General features: G+C 40.1%; 1 protein-coding gene across 1 annotated transcript in view; it reads right to left on the bottom strand.

Annotated features, from left to right (window-relative positions):
• Window positions 1-17,600: 17,600 nt before the first annotated feature.
• Window positions 17,601-19,311, bottom strand: part of epb41l2 (erythrocyte membrane protein band 4.1 like 2) — a 44,348-nt gene continuing 42,637 nt past the window's right edge. Inside the window, exon 26 of the mRNA XM_070925568.1 lies at window positions 17,601-19,043. The gene's annotated coding sequence lies outside the window, so the exon portion shown is untranslated. The remainder of the gene's footprint in view (window positions 19,044-19,311) is intronic.

The raw sequence follows: 19,311 nt of genomic DNA on the forward strand, positions 1-19,311 counted from the left end.
AGGCATGTGCTAACATCTATTTATGGTTTGAGGGTGTCGCAGTTTCATGGTACTTTTACAACACGATAAACATGAGATTCACAACTCAACCTTTGTGAAAACGCAGGCATGATTTGGTGTGATTTTCTCAATTCAATGAATACAAAAGGGTGGACTATTTTCAGGCTCTTCCTCCACTTGACTGCAATTTGAAACATAACTGGAAGTTAGCCTAACTGCTCAGGATGAAGGTCACTACAAAACCTTTTTATTTAAAAAAAGTTAGATGCAATAATTTGGTCTTCTGCCTTGAGACTAATGAAATGAAAGTGTAATTCACAGACCAGCATCACTGGTAAGTGGGAAGTGTTAATAACTTTATGTCTCCAGCAGTGGAAAACAGTCTCTCTGCTGCGACCTGAGCACCGGTGAAACCCATTGTTATCCACAACTTTGTACAGGTGCAGGTCACTTGAAATGAAACAGGCCACGGGCCGAAAGATTTTCTTTGCAGTATTAGCATGTTGGCATTGTCAGCATGCTGATCTTAGCATTCAGCTGAGCATAAACACAACCTCAAAGAGCTGCTTGCGTGGCTGTGTACTGTATAGTCTTGTTAAAATCCTGGCTATTGTTGATAACTTGACATTACAGCTTCCATAACAACTCATGCAGTCAGCGAAGCACTTGTCTATGAGCTTCAAAAGCAAAGTGTCATGCAGACTAGGGAGATGAAAGGACAAAAAAAAAGGAGAGTCAGAATGTGGATAAGAAGAGAAAAGAGGGGGAAATTAATGAAAGAGTGAAACTGAGACTGGGGAGAACTAATCCCATTTTCCATCTTCCTCTTCCCCACTCCGTTTATCTCTGCTCTCTTTCATTGTAGCCTCCTCAGCCCAGCCGCCAAACCCTTCTTCCCTCCCCCATTTCTCTCCCTCTCGCTTAACACCCCCCACTCCTCCCTTTTGTCTGAGGTTAAATGATCCCACTTAGTACAAGAGCATCATCCGGGGGAATAGATAACCTTTTAGTCCATCCTTTTAATCTCTCCCACACACGTCCTCTCTTTGTCTATGTATTGCCGTCTCCCTCCATCCCTCTCTCTTCTCCATCTGTCTCTCCAGTCCCTGCATGCCTGTGTGTGAATGTGTGTACACGTGCAGCAGACTCAAGTTTCAAAGTAACTAATAGATGAGACTTCAATTACAAGCCATCCTTTCACACTCTGCTCTCCCCCTCTCTGAGACAAATTAATGTTCGTGAATATTACATTAAATTTGTAAGTAAAAGCTCTTTTCCTTCACCTCCTCTTCCTGTGTTCTCCCTCTGCTCTTAAAAGAGAGAGTAGCCTCTGGTAACGCAGGTGCGAGGTGCCTCAGCAAAGTGCTTGTGTCAGAAAAATATTTGAATTATACTGCAATCCTTGTTGGAGCTCATCATCGTCTCGTCTCTGGGCAGCCGTACAAGACTGTGGTTGTACTGCTGGACTGTTGGATCAGCTCCCTGGTGTGAGTCAGTGTCGTGTGTACAGTTCATCACCCCCCCGTCTCCCCAACGGACATACACACTCATTCATGCACCACTCTGTTCTCCTGCAACTACTCCCCTCATGCTGACATTTTATAAAATAAAGCAATATAGCTCCACTTGATTGACTAAATAAAATCTAACAAGACTTAAAGTCTGAAGCCACACCAGTGGGCCTGCGAGGCTGCAAATGTCTTTATACACCAGAAAATTAAATTGAAGGATGGATGAAAAATGAACTGACAACTTCACACTTCTTAGATCCGTATCACTAGTGGAGCAAAAATGTCAAAGTCTGGCCAGAGGGCGGTGTGAGGCAACATTTATTTTCTGTACAGCGGGCATCTAAGGACATCTTGTCAGTTTGTCAGGCTCAGCTCTACATTCTCAGGCTTGACTCGCCTTTTATCATTCAAAGCTAATTTCCTGTGCCTCAGCTGTAAGTACTCAGCTGTGCTTTGAACTGAGTGCTGATGAGCAACACTGTTGAATTCCCTCTGGTTAGAATGTGAACATACATATTAAAAGTCTAGCTGAAATTACATTCAGTCATCCCTTTTTGTAGTCAAAAACATGTGAAAAAATGTCTTATTAATAGTTTATTATTATTATTAAAAGGTTACACTGTAGGGAACGAGAGACTAAGTAAACAAACTTGCATTGTAGCCTACATGTCATGGGCAGACAGTGTGTTGTTAGTGGTATTGAGGAGTCAGGACCACACCGGCATCTAACCAGAATCAAGTGACATTTGCAGGTGCATTTACATGCTGTTTAAAGTGCTGCAGCTGAGCAGCTAATTAGTGATCTAGCCTGCAAAATGGCGCTAGCAGTGCACTTCTAACTGTGTTCCAGCCAATTAATGCAAAACTAGGAGGCGCCAAAAACAAAACAAAAAATATATATATACATTTTTCCCTTTCGGTTCCTGATTTTTTTCCTCAAAGGAGAACACAGGACAAGTGATTTACAGAGCAGATATGTATGCTGTAGCAGACAATCAAAACGCTATTCAATTTCAGCTGGACAACTGCTGAATGTTGACATACTGACGTTTAGCATGTAAAATTGAGCGTTTTTAGCATGTTAGCACACATTTCATCAAAACTTGAAGACAATTTAAGTGACAGAGATTAAGAGCCACTTGTGAGGCTAAAAAAAAACAAAAAAAACAACCTTGAATAAGCCTTTCAGTATTTACTCAAGTTAGGCCCAATCATACACGATTACAACATTTAAACAAAACTGTCTCCTTTATTAATTTAGGGGTGGGTGTAAGAGCACACTCTAGCTTAAAGCCCTGCCAGGCTTGACCTGATGAAACAAAACGTGGTGTTTTAATGAAATATACAGAATAACTGATCAACAGTAGATGATGACATGATTAAAAATTACATAAACTGTGACAGAAAAATTGTATCCATATCGCTCACTGGTGATCAATAGATCTTTTCCTCTACAGAGTGAGTGTTGTGCTCCTTTTTTTCTACTAGTAGATATTAAAATGGGCAATTTAGTGAATAATTATATTATATAGACTGAGAGACTTTTCTGGAGCAACATGAGTGATGCACCGGTTCACAATAAAGAGTCACACAGTGGGAAAATAGTACTTATGTCATGAATGCCTTTATGTCCTGCAGTCATTTTTAATCAAATTTTTGTTTCTCATATCAGCCCGTGTTGATCCATTTAAGACACCGGCTCATCCATATCTCTGCTGAGGGCAATATTGTGTACTTCACAATATTTCACATTTCCAGCTGGAATATTATTACTGTTTATCTCCCCAACGACTGTAATTAATCACAAGGATTACAGTGAGCAGATCTGTGTCTGAGAACTGGAGATTAAAGGATGAAACCTGCGTTATGAAATTTTTACCTTCGTCTCTGCTGTGAGGGAGCGTGTGTGTGTGTGTTTAAATGCCTCCACAACTCGTACACACACACATAGCGGCGAACCCCAGATGAAGACCCTTACATGTCTGTGTGTGTAAACATAATACAGGATGCTGCTGGCCACTCTTATGTAACAGCCCTGATGCTAAATCGTAGCCATAGCAACAGAATTAGCTGAATTTTCTCCCCCGCTGTCGGTCTTTCTCTCTCTCCAACTGCTTTATTATTCTCTGTCCTCACCTTTGTTCCTCACTCCGTCCTCCTTCTCTCTTGGTTTTTCAGCTCAATATAAATGGGCTTCGCTGAAATGAAATATGCAAGTGCTCTCTCTCCCTCGTTTCTTCCCCTCCAGTCTACTCCCCTGACGTCCAACTGCTTTCTCTCTCCTCACCCCTCCTCCCCCATGTCTCATTCCCTCAGGTCTCTTTCATCACATCTCTCTCTCTCTCTCTCTCTCTCACATCCGCCCACCAGGTCTCTCTACCACCCATGTCCCCTGTCCTCTCTCACTGTCTGGTCCTCTCGATCCCTATTCCTCTGTCTGCCTCGTCCCTGTCAATCCATCTCTCTTTGAACAACAGCGCAATTAACGGATTCATTATTTCTAACAGTTTCTGCCTCCTCCCCTCTCTCTCTTACCCCCCTGTCCCTGTCAATCCCTCTCTCAATCTCCCTGACTGATAATGTGATACATTTAATTAACGGGAGATAAAATGCCAAATATTTTTCGGCCTGTTTTCCATTCTCTCTTTCTTCACTTCCATCACTTTTTCCCTCTCCCTCTGTCTCACACCTCCACCCACCATCCTTTCTCGTTTTCTGTCTCGCCATTAGTCTCCCAGCAGCTCTAATCTCTCTGAACACACTTCCTCATTTTTCTTTGCCATAACCAATAGATCAATCATGGACAGATTAATATATAATAGATGGTTTTCCTAATTTTCGTCCTTTTCCTATTTTGCATTCCTCTTTCCCTCAGACCTGTCAATCTCATATCTCACTAACTGCAGGCTAATTTCCATTACATTTCATTTGCCATTATCTCCCTGTCTTTTGTCCCTCTCCTTCATGCCAGCTTTACCCTTAAGCCTCAGGACGTGGATGTCTGTCAGAGAGAGAAAGAGCAACAGAGCAGTAATGAACAGTATGTTCTGATTTTCTGCTTTCTGTCACTCTCCTCTCACTGCTCGTCTTTCTATGACCGCTTACTCCTCTCAATGTTCTTTTCCATTTTGCTCTTTTCAAACCTGAAATTTGCTCTTTTCGCTTCTGCTCTAAGTTCCCTTTTCATGCTCTACAGAAGTTAGACAGAAATAGACAAGAGCAAACTGTGTATGAGAGAGCCAATGTATATGTTGTACCACAGACCCAGACCACAACAGGAACAAACAAAAATAACAACTTGTCATTATAGATTTAGTAATTCTGATCATTACACACGTCACTAACATGTAAACAGGCGAAAAGGTGGCTGTTCTGGATGACAGAGACTTTTGATTAATGCCAGAAAAAAGGGCAAAGCTACAGTAGTCTAAATGCAAGGAGATCAAAGAAAGAATGACCTCACCGCCACAGGCCTACCTACATGGCCTTTATCAGGAACCGGCACACAACAATGCCGTCTAATTTTCCTCAGTGAGCTACCTAATTACAACAGATATGTCTAGTGTAGAGAGAATATATCACTGAAATAAATGTACTTTCTTTCATGTAGTTTGATGGCTTGACAACAAGAAAACAAGACTCAATGCAAGACATCTCCACAGTCTACACATGTAGCCTCTGTAACATTATAATGAAGAGGCAACTCAAGGCTCTATAGTTACACTGGAGCTGATGTTCACTTCCTCAAAAATGTAATCACAGTTTGTTGGTAACACTGAGATACCACACAGAGACAACACGAACTGTGATTGATCAGTGTGGGCAGTGTGTGTTTTCTTCAAGAAGTTTCTGATGCCAGTAGAGACTGTTGATAGACGACATGGAGCAATAAGAGTGGACAACATGGATACTCCCCATCGCAGTATGGCCTAGTTCATTTAGCAATAGATATATATTGTGATGTAGTAAAGGAGCAACTTTTCATGGATATAATAAGGTCAGGAATGTCTGTTTCTGGCTAAACCAGCACACTACAAACCTGAGAAATCAAGGTACAAATCCATCAAACTGTTTATAAAAAATCCTGCTCATTGATTTGCTACATTGCCCACAATGACACATCCAGGCAGACAGTTATGGCACAACCTCTGATTTGTTGACAAATGTTTATGGTCACAGAATATATCATCATATAACCCTATGGAGCTAGGCTCAGTAATCTGCTATATTCCCTGTGATGTAACAGAAAATCAATACAGTAATGTGTAAAAATAATTACTTAGGATATATAATGTCACATCTTACAGTGGTAATACAACAGTTAACAGGTTAAATCCCATGCTGAACCATAAATCAATTCCTACGCCAGAGGCTTCTACAGTGAGACCACCATAACATCCTCACGCAGAAGCATAAATCCACCTTAAACCGCTGAAGCATTCGCTGACAGCAGCTACACTGTTGGTATTTGGAGTGACTGTGGTTGGTGCTCTCCTTTGTGTTTGCGTCAATACTTGTCAATATGTTAGTGAATGTACGCTCAAGTAGAGTGTCTGTGATTGTAGGTAAATGTCACACATCTTACATAATGCTGGAGGCACCAAACCTCATTAACAAAGCCCCCCGTAACCATGGCAATGAGCATCACCGGCGACCCCCAATGTAACTTATGCTAAAAAGGCCAAGAGGTTGCTATGACAACTGGAAGGAAAACAAGACAAGAGAGGGAGAAAGTTGGAGCTGGTTTCTTGATGCCTGCAAACATTCACATTCACACACACACACACAAAAACACACACACACACACACACACACACACACACACACACACACACACACACACACACACACACACACACACACACACACAAAAACACCTTAAGGCACACAGACAAAACAATAGGCAAACATTAATTTATGATAAAAGTTTTCTACTTCCAGTCCCTCTCTATCATCATCATCATTCTCTGCTCCAGGTCCATCCCCCGGCATGTATACATTACTCACTCTCTCACACACACAGACACACACACAGACACACAGACACACAGACACACACACACACACACACACACACACACACACACACACACACACACACACACACACACACACACACACACACACACACACAGTGAGACTGTAGTGACAGCCTGACTGCAGCTTGTTAGCACTCCGTCTCTAACATCATGTTTATGGTTGATGTTTTCTACTGAGCATAAAAGTGCTGCAACACGTGACTCGACTTGTGCTCTCTGTGAAGTCTGTGTTTGTGCGGATGTATCATAGACCATCCAGGAGTCTGTCTTTTCCCTGCGGCCTGTCTGTGCTTAAACATCTGACAGCCTTCTGCCAAATGTGTGTGCTAATTAGAAGATAAAGTGGTGAGAGGAGGAGTGTCTCCCCTCATCTTTTAATAACGGCCTGCCATAGAGCAAGGTATTATATGATGTAACCGGACAGATCATTGACTGCAACACCTACCCAATGAAACCAACGACACTAACTTTAGCTGCTCAAGCGTGAATTCAAATACATGTGAGGCATACACACAAACTAAAGAGAAAAAGAATTACAATTTGCTGCTGAGGAGGACATAAACCAGGCACAGGCCAAAACCAAGGGAGGCTGCTCTTATGAAAACAGATGATATTAAGTTAAGAGATGTAAATGAATTAGGATAAGTGAATTTTGAAAATGGATGGTTGGATGGAAATTAATTGATTCAGTCTCAAATAAAAACAGTTACATGGATAAAGGAGAGGTCATTTGAGGTCAAATATTATTAGAGTGCAATTACAATGGTGCTTTTTTCTACTACTCAGAACTTCTTTGGGTAAATCCAGTGTACAATAGGTGGGGCGACCTCAAAGTCTCAAGCACTGAAAGAATCGTTTTTGTCCTTTTTCGGAATATTTAATATTCTCTGTATAGATGGATGAATAAAGGCCAGCAACTAATGATTAGTCATTATTGATTAATCTGCCAATTCTTTTTTCAAAAGCAGGAAAATTGCCCAGTATTTCTTTCCCTATGCCGATGGTGACATTTTCAAATTGTTTGTTTTGTCCAACCAACAGTCCAGAGCTCAAAGAGTTGATTGACAACAACATGAAAACAGAGAAAAGCTGCAACCAGTCTGTTATAGCCTCCCTTTAAAATCTCCTCTTTATTACATTCGGACAAGTACAGCGTTTTGAGTCCAAATTGGATCTTCATCAAGTACAGATAGTGGGCAGAATCAATCAAAGTGGGAATTTCCTATTTGAAGGGAGGAGATAACGGTGCTGCAAGTCCTGTGGGAGACAAAATGTGTCATGTCTCACATGATTAAACAGCATTCTTGACATATTTATTAAACAGACAGATTCTGTTTAGTGCAATAATGTGCATTTATGGTTTTGGAAGCCACATAACATCAACAAAAATTATTTTCAAACACACAAACAAACATCTAACATAACCAGGTCAGAAAGGCTTATGAATTGTCCCATATTATGACAGATATGTATTTGCAACATTTTTTCTTTACTTGTTAGACAAGAGTAGTTTTTATTTCTGTTTCCTGCCAATTAGACAGCCTTGGTACCACAAGAAAGAGGCAGAGACAGTTTCATCTCACTGTACAATCAATGAAACACAGGATCCGTTCCCACAGTACTGACGACACACACAGACAACAGCCCGCCCACACATCAGACCACACAAACACACACATACAGACTAGTACACTTATCAAAGTGGATGCTGCCTCATAACCACACCAGCAGACAAGGGAGAATTTCTGATTGTGCGCGTTGGCAACAAAAACATAAGCAACTGAAGACAGATACAGGAGGCTGACATTAAAGTATGATGTGATAAAAACCTGAGAAAAGACCCAAAGTGTTGAGATCAAGACTGCCCACCTCTCCATCACTATCCCAAAAATCCTGATCCTTCCCTGATGCAAGCCTGATGCAGCAGCTTCCTGTCTGCTTGTACTGATTCAAGTGTGGTCCTGTTTTGTGTGCATTTTCTGTAACTCTTACAAATATCCATGAGTGCTTTGGCAGCAACGGTACACATGAGAAAATGAGATAATGAGAGAGAAAGCAAACTGACTGAAGGGCTTGTTAGCCTGACAGAAACGCTGGTGCTGCAAAGAACCCAAAACAATCCCCTTTATTTTTTTCGAGTTTGTTTGTCCCGGACTAGAGGACGCTTGCAAAATGATCCAAAATTCCTCCCGGGCATCAGGGGAGCAGCCTAATCGGATCTGGAGGAAACATTTAGCCAGAGTTATGGCTGCTCAGAGGAGATTTTAAACCAGAGTTTCACTTCCTCTTTCCACAAGAGCCACTTAAATATTTCATCAGTCATGTATAACAAATAATGAACAGTTGCACAATTTGTCTTTTTGTTTGTTTCTTATTCTTTCAATTTTGGAGTATAAAGTAAACTAAATACATAAAAAGATCTTATCAAACCAACACACAAAAACACCACAAATGCTTGGAAGTGTTATGACAACTTCAAAGACACATCTGTCTTTCTCTCACAAGCTGCCACAAACTGATCAATAAGAGAGAAACAGCCACACATACACAGCATACTGATCCCTATTTAATTATTTCTTTGAACATGAAACAAAAACATACAGAACTACTGCTCTGTGTGTGTGTGTGTGTGTGTGTGTGTGTGTGTGTGTGTGTGTGTGTGTGTGTGTGTGTGTGTGTGTGTGTGTGTGTGTGTGTGAATTCTCCAGGAATAGCTGCATGGTGCCCCAGTCAATCAGAAAACGAGCAATCAGAAGACCGAAACACATATACACATCTTCTCCCAAAATAAGCCCATTATCTCCTGATCAATAAGAGAAACAACAAAGCTGATCAATTCTATTGATGTTGATGACGGGATCACTCAATTAGCCGGCACTTCTCACCAGCCTGAGCCAAATTACGCCTGTGATTTTATCACCCAAAGCCTGCTTTCTCTCCCATGAGACAAGAGTACTGGCGTGTTTGAAATGAGTCTCCACATGACAAGAGTACTGATGCTGCGAGAGTCAAACTGCTCAGAGGGCAGAGATACAAAGAACAAAGATGTGTTCGCTGCAAACACACAACAACAGTCTCCTGACGTTCCCGAGGACTTTAGAGCAAACACAACCTGCTTTTGGTTTAATGCCAGCTTGTGAGCTTGTTAAAATGTGGTCAAATAAAAACTGCAGGTGAAAACATCTGGTTTGATCAGTAGTGTCAGTATCCAGAGACGTTTAGCTACATTTTGATCTTAACATTAAGGTTAAGATCTATTCAAAGACGATAATGTATGCAAACAGAGAATTATCACCTGACTATGTAATTACCCTCAGCTCTACAGAGCTTTATGGGGCCTTTCAGCTCGTTGCTCTGGTTTTTCAGAATGCAACTTTACTGTTTTGGTTCTCTCTCACCGTCTCATAGCAGCCGCAGCAGGCAGCTCTTTACAGCAAAAAAAAGCTCTAAAACCCACTGTACACTACCTGTCCAGCACCAAATGGTACACAGACAAAGTTAGCGACTAGCTGGTGAACGTAGTGGAGCATTTAGCAGCTGAAGAGCCAGATACTTCCTTCAGGAGTGGAGACCAAAACAAAGCTTAAATCTAAAATATTGTTATCCACCTTGAAAATGTGTTTATAAAACTAAAAACAAAGACTTGTGTGTGTGTCCTTCCAACAGCTGAATGTTGTCTCTCTCCTCATTTTGTTGTTACAATACAGTCATGGTTGATGCTATCAGTTCTGTTTTAAAGTAATCAATACTGCCGCCAATCTAAAAGCTATCAGTGTCTGTTGGTGAAGATAAACAGAGAAAGAGAGAGAGACAAGACAGAGGAAAAGAGGGAGGGAGATAAGACAAATTAGAAACCTATTTCCAATCAGAGGCGGAGCTGCTGAAAAAAACGAATGTGTGTGTGTGTTAGTGAGTAGTGTGTGTTTTATGACACAATGAGCACAAAGGTCTAAGGTTCAATGATCAAAACATTACTCGAGGCCCCAATACACACAGGATGAAAAAGTATCCGTTCTCCCCCCAATTGCAGAAACCTGCAGTAACCCCCCAAAACTACATACACACACACACACACACACACACACACACACACACACACACACACACACACACACACACACACATACAGGCATGGCCACTACAGCTAATCTTCTTAGCAATCACAAGGTTTGACTGTTGGAACCGAACAAAGTTCACATCGTCAACAACAACAGAGGGGGTTATTTCTACCAATGAGAGAGAGACGGGAAGGAAAAAGAAAGCCAGAGACTGACAAGACAGAAAGACAGAGGACATCAAGAGAATCACAACTTTTACATCTGGACTGAACCGACCATTTTTTCTCCCTGAGGAACTATTCTGAGGATTATCTCACTACCTTCAGCAGTGACGCCCGATGTGACACACGGATTTCCTGAATTTTAAAATGTATCTTCTAAGTCTTTGGAGTTACGTGACAGCCACCGCTAAAAACTTCACCTTTGACCTCCACTCAAATCCTGGCTACTGAAGACAACTTCACATCAGTAAGGACAACTGTGATAATATTTGGCAGCCATCTGCAAGTCATTTCCACCTACATCCCTTTAAACCTGCCTTTTTGGGGAACCTGACAACTGTAAGTAGATCTTTTGAAATATATCTAATAACTGCTGAGGCTTTAATAAATCAAGACTGTGTTTCCTGTGAGTGTAGGTGCTTGTTTTGGGACTTGTTTTGTTTATTTTTGTGTATGCAATTTCTATATGATTCTTCCTGTGTATTTACTTTGCTTTTAGCTTTGGTGGCTGGTATTAAGAAATATAGCAGGTCAGCAGATTTTGCATGTGTACAAAATTGCACCCAGATCACCCAAATCTCACAGGCTAGCTGACTACATTTTAATGCTCGCTACGATTCAAACATTAAGGAAATAACACATATGACTTTACCATTAACAAAAACAACCACTATCAGAATCAGAATCAGAAATACTTTATTGATCCCCGGGGAAATTAGACATGTTACAGGTGCTCCCATTCAACAATAGAAAAAGTAGCACAGAGTTAGAAATGAGAAGTATGTAAAGTTATGATAAAAGAATAAAGGAAAAAAAGTAAGAAAAAATAAGAAAACAAACAGGAGCGACTGTAACAGGCTGCATGCACGGTCGGCGCGTGCAGACATGGAGTTTGATATGGTTGTATGAATATCATGATACACATCTTTACTTTACTCAAAATCAAAGTCACAATATGTTTCATATGTATGGAAAACTGCATAGAAACATCAAACTGATGTCCATTGTACTCACCTGCATGCTGATGTTAAGTGAAAAAGTCCATAGACTTGTATGAATAAAAAGACTTCATCTCCACTGAAACCCAATAATCTGATGATTTCTTGTCAATTCCTACCTGGATTATACGTCAGTTATTCACTATAGTTCAGATCAACATGAAAAAGATGACACCTCGACATTTCTACACTTAACTGTACAATTATGTAAAACTATGTCAACTACATGATTTCCCACGTCTCACTTTGAAAATTGTAAAGTACTAAAGTGTTTATTTGGTAACCTCTTGCTACAGTATGTTCTTATAAATACATTGTGTATTTTACTGAACTACCTTTAAAGGATTGACTCCCACCTATATCTCAACATGTGGGTAGGACCTGCTTCACTTTGAAATAGTAATTTGTATGCTATTAAAACAACTGTTATGTGTAACATAGACGTCTGAACCAGTTTTAAACTTGGTGCCTAGGTGTCTTTTGAACTTCACATCACTATCATCACACTGATCCTGACTTCCTCTCTTCTCCATTTGCTTCCACCCATGCAGGAGCAGTATGGAGGTGCTGAGTGGCCCCTGGGCTGATCTGGCTCTGCTCCTCCGACAGACCATCACACAGACGGACGGAGAGACAGACAGCCGTCTTCCTCTCTGGCTGTTCGGCCTGCTGCTGTTCCTGTCTGTCTGTCTGCTGCTGCTGCAACTGATTATCTACCTCAGCTGGAAACTCAGACAGGGTAGGCATGCTATTAACTTTTCATGTCTCACCCACGTCCAGACCTCTTGCTATGTGTTATTTACTGCAGTGCTGTGTAGCTAAATGGACATTGAAGGAAGATGCCATATTATCACCACATTATAAGGATTTCTGCAAAAAACTGTCCCCCAAAGATTTTACTGCATGCTATTAATCACCATGGCTACCACTACACACTATTTTGTCTATGTCAAGAAAATATTCTCATTTCATACCAACTTCCACAGTCAAATAAAACATGAAGTGCATCAGTGTATCTGAAAACACACATGCAGACAACCAACAGTCTTGTAGAAGTCTCACATTCACATCGTCTTTTAAACAGTACCTGACAGCTCATGCCGCTCCCAGGTAGAAAAGGAATGTCTAAGGGTCCCGCAGCTAAGCTACACTCTAAATAATGAAAAACATCCAAAAGAGGCTACAAGAAAAAAATAAAATGAAGAACTTGGCAAAGTGCATTAATCCATGTCCATGCACTATTTACGCCTGTGTGAGTAACGTTTGCTAAAAACTACAGCACCCAGCTGTTTTAAGAAATGACTTTTTTGCAAAAATGAATTAATTGTGGCTTCAATTAATGGACAAAGTAGGAAAGCCAGAAAGTGTGTGTGCATCAATGTGCGGTGTGGTGTTTATGCTGAGGCCAACTATAATCAATTAGGACCACTCCATCTGCAGTTTACTGTCTCTCACTGGTACTCAAATGAATGAAAACTACTTTCTATTTAAGAGTTCAGTGTTTTACTGACTGTGTGAGAAATACTTCTGTCTAAAGTTGCATTTTAGGTGGGTAATTGATGTGTTAACTATCACAGTACTTACTGTGTAATGTAGCCACTCAGTAATGTGGTGGTGGTCCTCCTTGCTGCCTTTTCCCGGTTGATTTTTGTGAGGAGACATCTGGTCTTCAGCAAACCACAGAGGCAACTCTGCAGCTTGTAAAACATGACAAGCCATTGTTTCAAGTTTCTAATGAAACACACCTATTTTCAGAAACAGAGAGTGAACAACATCATAATGTAAACTAAGTGTTTAGAGTAGTGAGTTTATGAGCTTTATATTAAGCTAACTAAAAATGTTAGCACAGTGGATGTCTGCTATCATTGCTAACATCTATTAAAGGGGACCTGTTGTGCTTATTCCCAGCTCTATATTTTTATTTTGTGATTCCACTAGAGTAGCTTTGCATGATTCACAGTTCAAAAAAGTCCCGTTTTATCGTATTCTGGCCCTTCATGCGGCCCCTCAGTTCACCCTCTGTCTGAAACAAGCCGTTTGAGCTCCTGTCTCTTTAAGGCCCCCCTCCCTAAAAAGCCCACTTCTTTCTGATTGGCCAGGCCGAATTCCGGAAGTCTTTGTAAGAATTTCCGAAGGCAAACTGTAAACCTGACGTTACGGTGACATAAACATAAACATCTCGCCTGTGCCTGGAGCAGAGATACCATATAAGGACATCCGTACCTATCTGACATCAGATAGACACGGCGGTTGAAAAAACTGAAACGGAGCATTCAGAGCAGTCTGAAGCCTGAGCCTTTACCTCACAGGAATTACTTTTACATACATTTACCTCACTATTTGGCAACTTTGGCAACATTTAGTATGAATATCCAACACTGTAACATTATGTATATGACAGAAAATAAGGAAAAGCATAAGAGACCCTCTTTATAGTTAGCTTGCTCGAGCTTCTGTGGTAGCTTTCAAAGGGGATCCATTCCTAATTAATTTAATTCACCTAACTCTACATTAAATAAAAGTTAAACTATAGACATTTCATTAACATAACTGCTGTTACACCTGTAACCATCACTAAAAGCAGGAGGGCATGCGCGCACAGTAAATTAAAGCTGTACTTTCCAATGTAATTAAAGCCAAATGATTATAAACAGCTTTGCAGACCTAAACAGTGACTGCCTACATAATGTGACGATGACCACATAAATAATTCCTAATTACTAATTTAAACAGTTTAAATTAATTGGTAAAAGCTGCTAAAAAACACACATTATATAACTAAGGCTATTAATACTTACATGTTGCCTGTGTAGTGTAGTGTTAAGACTATTATCCATGTAGTTTGTAATTTTTGGTCCTTCTCATCCAGACTATGCTTTAAACAAGTTCGTCTTTCATCCACAGTTGAGGCTGATCTGTCGGGGGTTCCGCAACACAGAAGCGCCATCTACAGGCAGATATACAGAAATACACACCTGAGGAGGAGGAGTGTTGGGTAGCACTCACACACACCTGACAGGACAACAGGCCAGGCAGAAGAGACGCTTCAAACCTGCTGAAATGAACACTTTCCTGATTGTTTCAAGCTGTCCTGCCAGTCAACAAGAGTTCAGAGTATCTATAATGTAAACGCCAGGGGGGAGGGACATATCTTCTCTCTTTCTAAAGAAAAGAAAATCATCAACTGCCATAGAAGATCTGCGGAAGTGACTTGCCTATTATACATCTTTAAAAGACTCAGGGAAATTGAGAAGTTATCACTTTCTTTGACTGTGAGAGTGTGAGTGAGACTCTGACATCATTATGAAGCTAAAGGCATCTTTAAGAGCTGTATTTATTTTGTTGTTTAACCTTGGGACAAACTTTGAGAAACTATCTCCAACCCTGAAATTATTTTTTAAATCAGGTTGTAATGGTACACTTTCATTATTAGACTGCCTGTAAACAGTTTTATGTACATTAACATACAGGACTTCAGTTTTTATAAATTAATTAACCAACGGATGAAGAAATTATGTGACCAACAGATTTCAGAGTATAACAATCCTTTATTTAAACAGTGTTACACAGGGGAGGAGTGGCTGTGTGTGGGGAGACACAAGACAATTAAGCTGCTAGATAGAAAAACCCTACCGGTGATCATTGGTTGGCTAACAGGGAGCGATGAGACAGCTGTGGTTTGGTTTTCCAAAATTAATTTCTTTATAAAGTTTGATTGAAAGTGACTTTTAAGTAGTTATGATACAAAATTGTGCTGGTATTAGTTGACCTTACACTGTCTCATCTGTCCAAACTGTGGTACAAAGCCTGAGATATAACTGTAAAGAAGGTGGTCCAATTATTATTTTTTTTAACACATCTACTTCATCAGCGTCACACAGACACAGATGTAACTGTATGGATTACATCTAAACTAATGGCAGTATATTGTTGGTTTGTCTGAGTCACATTGTCCTCCATAATGTTACTGTGTTGCGATCCCTGACACTTTTAAAATCAGCTGGCGTTGAATCATCATCAGTTGCTTGGAGTGACATTATGGAGTTGCCATGGTAACCACTGAAAACTTTCAACAGTCTGCCTGTGCTGCCTTTCTTAATCTTAATAAACATTACTGATGGCAAAACATTCATTTGTGGCAGCATTTCATTTTTTGAAGTAAAATTCACGAGAAAGTGTTACCAACATTTTGGAAAATCAGACCTCGCAGCCCCCAAAGCTCCTGTGATTGGTTAAAACAGAGCCCAGACCCCCTGGAAAAGAGGTTAAACCTGGGACTAAAAGTACAAAAAGGAAACGGTGGCAGAGAATTTTGATTTTGTAGTGATATTCATTCAATGTGTTCAAAAACACTGTGACAATATTAAAAATATCCAAGAGGGCGCACAATAAATCCCACCTTTAAACAACTAGATCAGTTTCACAGAGAAAAAGACAACAAATGATGAGAAAATCTACATATATAGCTGTGATATAACCAATGCTTTTTAAAAGATTTTTTTTTTTTTTGGAGCAGCGAAAGCTTCCAAAGCTGCCTATTGTTGCACGGTTTGTTTTTATAAATGTTTTTCTGCTGCTTTGTCTCTTTGCAAGAGGGTTAGAGATTAAAGCTTCCCCCTCATCTGGAATGTCATTTAACTGCATAGTAGAGGTCAGACCAGTGTTTCCCAATAGAAAGCCTAGACATTAACAGTCATTACCACTCCATCGTCCGTTCCAGAAAGAACGTTTTAACACTGGGGTTAAATTAAGAGGTACATACTATTTCAAATGTGGAGAAACTTCGTCAGTATGTCCAGTCAGACTGGAGGGTTAAGACAAATCTAGGCAGGTACAGGTGGAATGTTTTTTATATTCATCTGTGGCACTTCTTCGCTTACAATCAGTTAAATTTCAGGAAAAATGTGTTTTTGTCCCACTAAATGCATTAGACCTTGTTCTAACCCATTTAATACCACCAATATTTACACAAAAGTCACATTTTCTGTTGAATTCCGCTGAACATTTGGGTAAAAGGACACAGAAAAATGAATAAAACATCATGATATTCCATTGAAGGGTTTCAAGAGCACTTCAAACCCTCGGGTACACTTCCCTTTAAGCTGCATTTTTACTGCTATGTTGTAACTGTTTCCATGCCTGTTTGTAGTACACTGATGGATTCAGAGTGTTATGATTTTGTGTAGTAGAATCATGTAGAATACAACTGCATGTCATTTTGAAATTCAAAACAGGTCAAAAAAACATATAAAGTCACTTAAAGGCTGAAGAACATTTTGGTTGCGGTGAAACAGTTACAACGCAGCCGGCGTCAGACCAAAGATAATCTTATCTTATGACGTACTGTATGAGCTGAGATCATCTGTTATCTACACACTCTCAAACCAATCAACACAGTAGCCTTCTATCTAGACTCGCTCAAGATAAAAATGTGTGAAGACATGCTGAATTTAATCCCAGATCTCATTATATCTAGCAGCGTTTCCTTGCTATTATCTAGTCTGGTATGAAAAGAAGCTGGGAGTGAAATTAAGTGCTGAGCTATGGCGACAAACAGGCTCTGATGCAGAGTTAGCAAACTGGTAGAAGTGATTCCATTATTCTGAATTCTGGTTTCAAGAACTGTATGTCCTCATTTTGGTACCTGTGCTGGTTGTAGCACAAAACTCTTTTTGAATAACTTAAATTGCAGATTGTGTATTAAGCATTGTCCTAAGAATACTAAAACCATTTTAAACATGCATAAATGTTCAAATTCTTTTTCACTCCCAAGTTGTTATCTCCCAATTATCCTTCAGTTTACTGGTCTTCTCTCCCAATCAAAAGTCTGCTCCCTTGCTTCCCTGTGGCCCAATAGGAATGGCTAGCGTCGTACAGTGGGCGGGCCCAGGGAGAGCGTTTAGCTAATGAAAAGCTGCATTACTGCTCCCATCTAATAACCTTCCTTTTTTTTAGTGTACAGAGAGTTGTATACACCAGCTTTAAAGTCAGTCCATTTTCAGTTCAAATTCATTTCCGTTTATCAAAAAAATTAAAATACTTACAACTTACAAATGTGTCACATGGGATTAATTCCACCTGCATCATTTGGCTTCTCGAGCTTAATTAATGTCAAACCCACTGGCCCAATTAAGATTCCTTCCATTCCCGCCTAATGTGAACGGCGAAATGTCTTCTCTTCTTAGAGGCGAGTAAAAAGTGAATTGAACTGAAAATGAGCTCACTCAGCCGCTAGGCAACGCACGAGGAATGTGGATGAATAATAACTATACTCACAGAGAAAAAAAGACAGAATCATAAAAATCCATAAACCTGGCTGATTGGTTTTTACTGCAGTGTTTTAAATTACAGCTCCCTATGTTCTGTAGTCATTAGCATTAAAATGTAATAATGAGACACTGCTTCCACCGTTCACCTGGCTGTGAAGGAGTTTTAATGAGTTTGATTTTGTTACACTTTGAAAAAGGTTTCCTGCAGTCCAGCTTGTTACTGTAGAAATTACTGTGTTATATTATGTTACTTTCCATTTACACCATAATGAAGCGAAGGAGGGAGCTGTAATTTAACGAATTACTTTTTTTTTTTTTTTTTTTTTCAGGAATGCACCGATAATACTTTTCCACCGCTGATACAGATTCCAAGTACAAAACTTCAGTGTCAAATTAGTTAATTTTTGATAAAAATGAAGATTTCTCGGTCTGAGATCTTTTTATGTAGGAAAAAAAAAGCAGAACTTGCTTTTGAGTGTTATTGAAGGTCACTGGTACTATGCAATAATCATTTTCAGCCTTGTATCTCATCAGGATTGGTTATCGGCGCATCCCTACAGCTTTTCTTTTTTGCAATACATGACAGTAAAACAAACTGTTAAAGAAAAAAAAGCACTATTAAAAAATAAAAACACGCTACAAATGTTAAGCTAACAAAAGTGGTTCTTTTTTGTTCCCTCGGGAAGAGTGAGGATATTATTTTTCTTTTTTTCTTGGTTTTGGAGTGAGGGATTTAGATGCACCACAGACATGTAAGAGAGACCGACTGGGAAGAGATCGGCGACTTCTCTTCATCCGTCTACCCCTTCTCCTCCTGTGTTTCTGCTCTTCCTCTTCTTCGTCTCCTCCTCCTCTTCTGTCAGTCAGTCAGTCAGTCAGGGTTGGTTGTCATAGGGTGATGGAGGTCATTCAACTTCAACAGAGAGAGTACGATGGGCCCTTCAGCTCTGGGGAAATAGAGGTGAAGGCAGTCAGCCTGGGTGGAGTGATGATTGGCCCTCAACATTAGTTTCCTACTCAAAAGATTTCCTTTGTCCTCCACACACAGACCTCCATCAGTCACTGCCTCCCTTCCTAAATGTAATGTTCCTTTCTCTTCCTTCATCTTCGCATGTGTGATGAAGGCTGGTGGTTTTAACAGCTTCACGTGTGGGAGTTTTCATCTCATTCATTTTTAATTTTTGTCTTCAGAAAATAAACCACTATGTGCACCCC

Source organism: Enoplosus armatus, chromosome 19, assembly GCF_043641665.1.
Source record: "Enoplosus armatus isolate fEnoArm2 chromosome 19, fEnoArm2.hap1, whole genome shotgun sequence".
Taxonomy (NCBI): Eukaryota; Metazoa; Chordata; class Actinopteri; order Centrarchiformes; family Enoplosidae; genus Enoplosus; species Enoplosus armatus.